The following is a 7,388-nucleotide window of genomic DNA, read 5'->3' as shown; positions in this document are numbered from 1 at the left end:
CTTAAATATTAATTTCTAATATAATATTAACCTGTTATTAATTAATTTAACAAAACTAGTAATAGGTAGACTACCACTGCTTATAACATTCTGTTATTCAATCTTTCAGAAACGCTGCATTGAAATGCAAAAATGGCAAGATGTCCACATGCTCCTGGCTGAGGCTGACTCTCTTTTTTGCAGCTATTTTGCCTGCCGTGCCTGAGATTTTGCCAATTTCACCAAGGTGGGCTATTATTTTTGTTAGCTCTTCACCAATGCAAGGGACCTCTTAAAAAAGTAAGCCTTATCTTCTTTCTGATATAAAAATATCTTGAATATCTACAGGTATATGCAATGGTAAACAACCAGCTATAAAGTTAGGGGAAAAATATCTAGTCCGCTCTTAAAGGGACAGTCAACACCCATGAAAACTTTATTCCATACCTTAGATCAGTGATTTTTAACCTTTTTTTTGCTGTGGCACACTTTTTTACATTAAAAAATCAAGTGGCACACCACCATCCCAAAATTTAAAAAAAATCACACAAAAATCACACATTGTAGCCTAATACAGCATATATATATACACATATACACAAACACACACATACTGTATGTATTGTGCTGTTATGCCATTCCTCCTACAAACTACCCCTGCACTGGGAGTAAAAAACAAGCAAAGTTGAAAAAATATGTCACACTGTTGTCAGTCTGCCGTGGCACACCTGAGGATCTCTCACGGCACACTGGTTGAAAAACATTGCCTTAGATCAACAACAAAAAATGAGCCTGCACCGCATCCCAACTTCAATAACACTAACGTTAGGTGGCTAATCTTCAATGAACATTTAGTTTTCAGCGGTAGATATGGCCGCCAAACTCCCCCCACTGTTACGTAGGAGGCTTCTTCTCTAAGTCTTCAGCCAATGAGCATCAAATCCTTGGCTAGATTCTTTAGCCGCGTTCACGGAGACACTTTCTATTTCTAATAGCGAGCGTACTACAATTATATAGCGCATGCGTATTAGAAATAGAACAGTTTCCCTGTGAACGAGCATTGATTTAAAACAAGAAGGGGACGGAGGAAGAGGGGGAGGATGTTGGCGGCCATATCTACCGCTGAAAACTAAATCTTCATTGAAGATTAGCCACCCAACGTTAGTGTTATTGAAGATGGGATGCGGTGCAGGCTCATTTTTGTTGTTGATCTAAGGTATGGAATAAAGTTTTCATGGGTGTTGACTGTCCCTTTAAAATAACAGATATATATTTATAGAGGTTGAATTTGGTACATATTCCAATTAATTAAGAATATATAAAAAAAAAAAAAGGTCTAAAGACTATTTATCCGTAATAGGACACAGCCTTACACATTTATCTATAGAGTACATATAATCAGCAATAGCAAGCGATCCACTAAAAATCGTGCAAATAGGTAATAGTGACATCAATTCATAAAACAAATGCCATTAATCTAAGTGTAAATAACAAGCTCAGCACTATATCATGCAAGACATACTCCCAAATCACCTGATTTTATATAAACAATACAATTTTTTACTTGTATTTTATTTCAGGGTTGCACATAAGCCAGGAGTAGTTGTAAACTTATACTGACCTGACAAAATTAAAAGTAAAATGTCTGTAGACGTCCTTTAGGCTAAGGACATAACCATAAAACACAATACCATGTGCAGGAGCTCGTTGGAGTAAAGCAGCTGGCGCTGTGCACAAACTGATTGCAAACCAACTAATCGATTAGGAGATTCGATGACAACTATTTTCATAATCGATTATGCTGATTAGTTGTTGCAGCTCTAAAATATATATATATATGAGAGAATTAATGGTTGCACATTGCTGCTATATATTGTTAGTCTAATTTTTTTAAACTGAATATTTGGTCTTCGGTTGTCATTAAAGTGACAGTAAAGTCATAATTAGACTGATAATTTAGAGTATTTTGAACAACTTTTCAGTTTACTTCTATTATATAATTCCCTTCCTTCTCTTGTTATCCTTTGTTGAAGGGTTTATCTAAGTAAATTTAAGAGCAGCACAGCACCTGGGTGCTAGCTGCTGATTGGTGGCTGCATAAATATACAGATTGTCATTGGCTCACCCATGTGTTCAATTAAAAAAACAATAGTGCACTGCTGCTCCTTCAACAAATACCAAGAGAATGAAGGAAATTAGATAATAGAAGTAAACTGGAAAGTTGTTTAAAATGGTATGTTCTACCTAAATCAGGAAAGAAAAATTGTGGGTTTCATGTCCCTTTAAGTGGCCATAGGACCAAGGCTGACCTCCTGCAGTTTCTTACAGATCAACCCTTCATGTCTTTAAATAAAATGCCAATTTTTATTTAAAAATACTCAGCTCACCCACACCTTGAAAGTTTATTTCAAAACAATATTTAACTTTTTTTTTACCCTATGAAATACTGACTAGCCCATATCAATTCAGTGTTTAATAAACTTATATATATTAGCCTTAATAAAATTATTACATAGAGTATAACAAAAAAATTACCTCAGAAACGTTACAACTATTCAGCACTTTTTTATATATACATTTGTTTAACTGAATTAAGACAAATTGTAGCCATAGGACTAATCATTGATCTCAGGGCATGCTATGATACCTCACTGCCACTGAGGGCTGCTGGCATTGAATATGTGAAGCATGAGAGGAATAATATAAAACCCGTCACATGCTTTAGGATAATTCGTCACAAGACATTTCTGGGGGGAGAGGGCGGGAATCACCTCATGTGATTGACAGATCACAGCAGTACTCCCTCTGTGCGTGTCAAGCCTCGTTTTCACTTCACTAGACTGAAGGTTAACAGATAGACAGAGCAAGGCGTGAAGTGCAAAGAGATTTGCTTTAGGTCCGCGCGGGAACGTACCAAACCGCGTTTATTTAAATTAATAAAAATGTCAGCACTAGTAAAGCAAGTGTTATGTTATTTGTTAGCCCACGTAAGAGTATAACATTGTGTCATGTTTTACATATTATTGTACGCGCAGTACGCAGAATAATTAAACAATAAACCTATTTTATGGCATTTGGTACGCTCCACGAAAACGAGCGGGAATGAATGATCACGTGGCTCCGCACTTATCACTTCACCAGCCACTGAACGTACCGGGTCAGGTGGTCGTTGTTTCTTGCCCGAATTGCGCGGGAAAACGCAATTGCGTCCCTGACGTCATTGTTATAATGAAAACTGCAAAAAATACCGTTCCGCGAATTCCCAATGATTACTGACATGAGGGACGGCAAGCATGCTTATGGTGTCAGATATTTCATATGTTCTGTAACCAGCACCTCATAAAGGTAAAACAGGACCTTTTATTTCAAATTACTGTTAAATATTTAGGGCCAGATTACGAGTGGAGCGCAGCATTGTGTTTACGCGAGCAAGATATTTGCGCTCCACTCAAAACCATCTCAGGGTATATGTGCTGATATTACCTTTGCCCAAAGCCAGGCGCTCACAAGAGCTCGCTTCCATAGGTTCCTATGGGAACCTTGTTTTCATGCCGTCAGATACGGCAGACCACCTAGCGGTGCGCGTGGGGTAAGTTGCGCAACATTGGGCAGCAATAAATAAATATACACGTATTAACACATATATACGTATATAAGCATATACATATATATTTACAAGGAGCAGCCCACATCCCCTTAATTTAACCCCTTATTAATGTTATGAGCAGTTTTTAAAAAATAAAAATGGTCATATTTATATTTCATGTTAATTTACTGTCCTCTTTATTTTGGGGGAAATTGGGGCAACTTTTTATTTGTAACCAGAGGTCTGACGTCTGGTTAATTGCACTTAGCGCAAAGGTGAAACCGCAAGCTTGCGGTCACATTAACCAGTCACTTCTAATGGCTGGTTATTTAATGTGCGCACGTAACCGGGCAAATTTGCCTCTTTATAGGCGCACGTTAAGATAGTGCTACACTCATAATCTGTTCCTACGTTTTTTTTATAAGGATTTTAATAGTCTGTATCATGTCCGGTTGCCGTTTTTGTAAGCAGCAAGCCCTTTATTAAAGGGTCATGAAACTCAAATTTATTCTTTTATGATTCAGATAGAGGATCTAATTTAAATTAACGCTTCAATTTATTTCTGTTGCATAATTTATTCCTTGTTTCCTTTGTTCAAAAGTATACCTAAGTATGCTCAGAAGCTGCTGATTGGTGGCTACCCATATATACCTCTTGTCATTGGCTTTCAGCTAGCTCCCAGTAGGGCAATGCTGCTTCTTTAACAAACAATGCCATAAGAAATAAGCAAATTAGATATTCAAAGTAAATTGGAAAGTTGTTTCAAACTGTATGTTCTACAGGGGGAGGGAAATAGGAGTGTTAGACTGAGGGACCCCATAAATTTATCTTGCCCAGGGCCTTGCAAATTCTCAGGTTCGCCCTGACCGTAAACCATAACAATTCAGGTAAAATGGAAATTTAAAACATAACAAAAAAACAATATACTTCTGTTACCAATTTTCTCTCTTTTTCTCAGAGGGCCAATAATCAAAAACTGTCCACCATGGAGGAAGTATACATAGAATCTTTAGAATGTTTTTTTTATACCTAATTTAATAATATATGGACATCTCCTTCACATACAGAACTGGCATAGTGAGACAAACATCTGTTAATGTAAAGTTTGTGTTTTTAATTCTTTGAGGGACCAGTACAGAAGAGAATAGCGCATAGAAATCGCCTATCACCTGTCATCTGTTCCATCACTCACTACACTACAGAGTTACAAACTGCCTATGGAACTAACATCAGCACAAGAACTGTGTGTCAGTGGCTTCATGAAATGGTACAACTCACAAACATACAGAGCGGGGCTGCCTAGTGCTGAAGTGTATAGCACATACAACTCACAGACATACAGAGCGGGGCTGCCTAGTGCTGAAGCGTATAGCACATACAACTCACAGACATACAGAACGGGGCTGCCTAGTGCTGAAGTGTGTAGCACATATAACTCACAAACATACAGAGCGGGGCTGCCTTGTGCTGATGCATATAGCACATACAACTCACAAACATACAGAGCGGGGCTGCCTAGTGCTGAAGTGTATAGCGCATACAACTCACAAACATACAGAGCGGGGCTGCCTAGTGCTGAAGTGTATAGCACATACAACTCACAAACATACAGAGTGGGGCTGCCTAGTGCTGAAGTGTATAGCACATACAACTCACAAACATACAGAGCGGGGGCTGCCTAGTGCTGAAGTGTATAGCACATACAACTCACAAACATACAGAGCGGGGCTGCCTAGTGCTGATGTGTATAGCACATACAACTCACAAACATACAGAGTGGGGGCTGCCTAGTACTGAAGTGTATAGCACATATAACTCACAAACATACAGAGTGGGGCTGCCTAGTGCTGAAGTGTATAGCACATACAACTCACAAACATACAGAGCGGGGCTGCCTAGTGCTGAAGTGTAAAGCACATACAACTCACAAACATACAGAGCGGGGCTGCCTAGTGCTGAAGCATATAGCACATACAACTCACAAACAAACATAGAGGGGCTGCCTAGTGCTGAAGTGTATAGCACATACAACTCACAAACAAACATAGAGGGGCTGCCTAGTGCTGAAGTGTATAGCACATACAACTCACAAACATACAGAGCGGGCTGCCTAGTGCTGAAGCATATAGCACTTACAACTCACAAACATACAGAGCAGGCTGCTTAGTGCTGAAGTGTATAGCACATACAACTCACAAACATACAGAGCGGGGCTGCCTAGTGCTGAAGTGTATAGCACATACAACTCACAGACATACAGAGCAGTGCTGAAGTGTATAGCACATACAACTCACAAACAAACATAGAGGGGCTGCCTAGTGCTGAAGTGTATAGCACATACAACTCACAAACATACAGAGCGGGGCTGCCTAGTGCTGAAGTGTAAAGCACATACAACTCACAAACATACAGAGCGGGGCTGCCTAGTGCTGAAGTGTATAGCACATACAACTCACAAACATACATAGAGGGGCTGCCTAGTGCTGAAGCATATAGCACATACAACTCACAAACAAACATAGAGGGGCTGCCTAGTGCTGAAGTGTATAGCACATACAACTCACAAACAAACATAGAGGGGCTGCCTAGTGCTGAAGTGTATAGCACATACAACTCACAAACATACAGAGCGGGGCTGCCTAGTGCTGAAGTGTATAGCACATACAACTCACAAACATACAGAGCGGGGCTGCCTAGTGCTGAAGTGTATAGCACATACAACTCACAGACATACAGAGCGGGGCTGCCTAGTGCTGAAGTGTATAGCACATACAACTCACAAACATACAGAGCGGGGCTGCCTAGCGCTGAAGTGTATAGCACATACAACTCACAAACATACAGAGCGGGGCTGCCTAGTGCTGAAGTGTATAGCACATACAACTCACAAACATACAGAGCAGGGCTGCCTAGTGCTGAAGTATATAGCACATATAACTCACAAACATACAGAGCGGGGCTGCCTAGTGCTGAAGCATATAGCACATACAACTCACAAACATACAGAGCGGGGCTGCCTAGTGCTGAAGCATATAGCACATACAACTCACAAGCATACATAGCGGGGCTGCCTAGTGCTGAAGTGTATAGCACATACAACTCACAAACATACAGAGCGGGCTGCCTAGTGCTGAAGCATATAGCACATACAACTCACAAACATACATAGCGGGGCTGCCTAGTGGTGAAGTGTATAGCACATACAACTCACAAACATACAGAGCAGTGCTGCCTAGTGCTGAAGTGTATAGCACATACAACTCACAAACATACAGAGCGGGCTGCCTAGTGCTGAAGCATATAGCATATACAACTCACAAACATACTGTCAGGATCAACAAGGCTTATAAGGATTAGTATGTGAGCCTTGTTATCCTGTGATTATAATTCTGACTCTCAGCTGTAGACCAAATATATGTTTTGTATCACTGTCTTATTTATGGCAAGAATCACTTGTAATAATGCCTTAATAAGTAGTGAATTTAATAAGAAGAATGGTTGTAACTACTGAGTAGTTATAATAGCAACAAAATAATTCACTGAGTACGGAATCCAAACTGAGGATGAGATAATCTGATAAGACAAACTAATTGTGAACTGTCTCTGGAGATGTTGAATAAGAAGGAACAGTCCGTTTGCACACAGGTAGTGTAATGAAGGAACAGCGGAGCGATGCAGGGGGCGTGCTGCTGAAGCAGTCAGATTGATTGACAGGTGACGTCACACGCTCAAGCTCCTAACGCTGTTCGGCGGCTAACAAGCCGAAAGATTTTAGCAAGGAACGTCTTTTGTAAGTTGCAATAATACAAGTTAGATTTAACTG

The sequence above is a fragment of the Bombina bombina genome, unplaced genomic scaffold (assembly GCF_027579735.1).
Source record: "Bombina bombina isolate aBomBom1 unplaced genomic scaffold, aBomBom1.pri scaffold_626, whole genome shotgun sequence".
In the NCBI taxonomy this organism is placed as follows: Eukaryota; Metazoa; Chordata; class Amphibia; order Anura; family Bombinatoridae; genus Bombina; species Bombina bombina.
Note: the sequence above shows the minus strand (reverse complement) of the source record.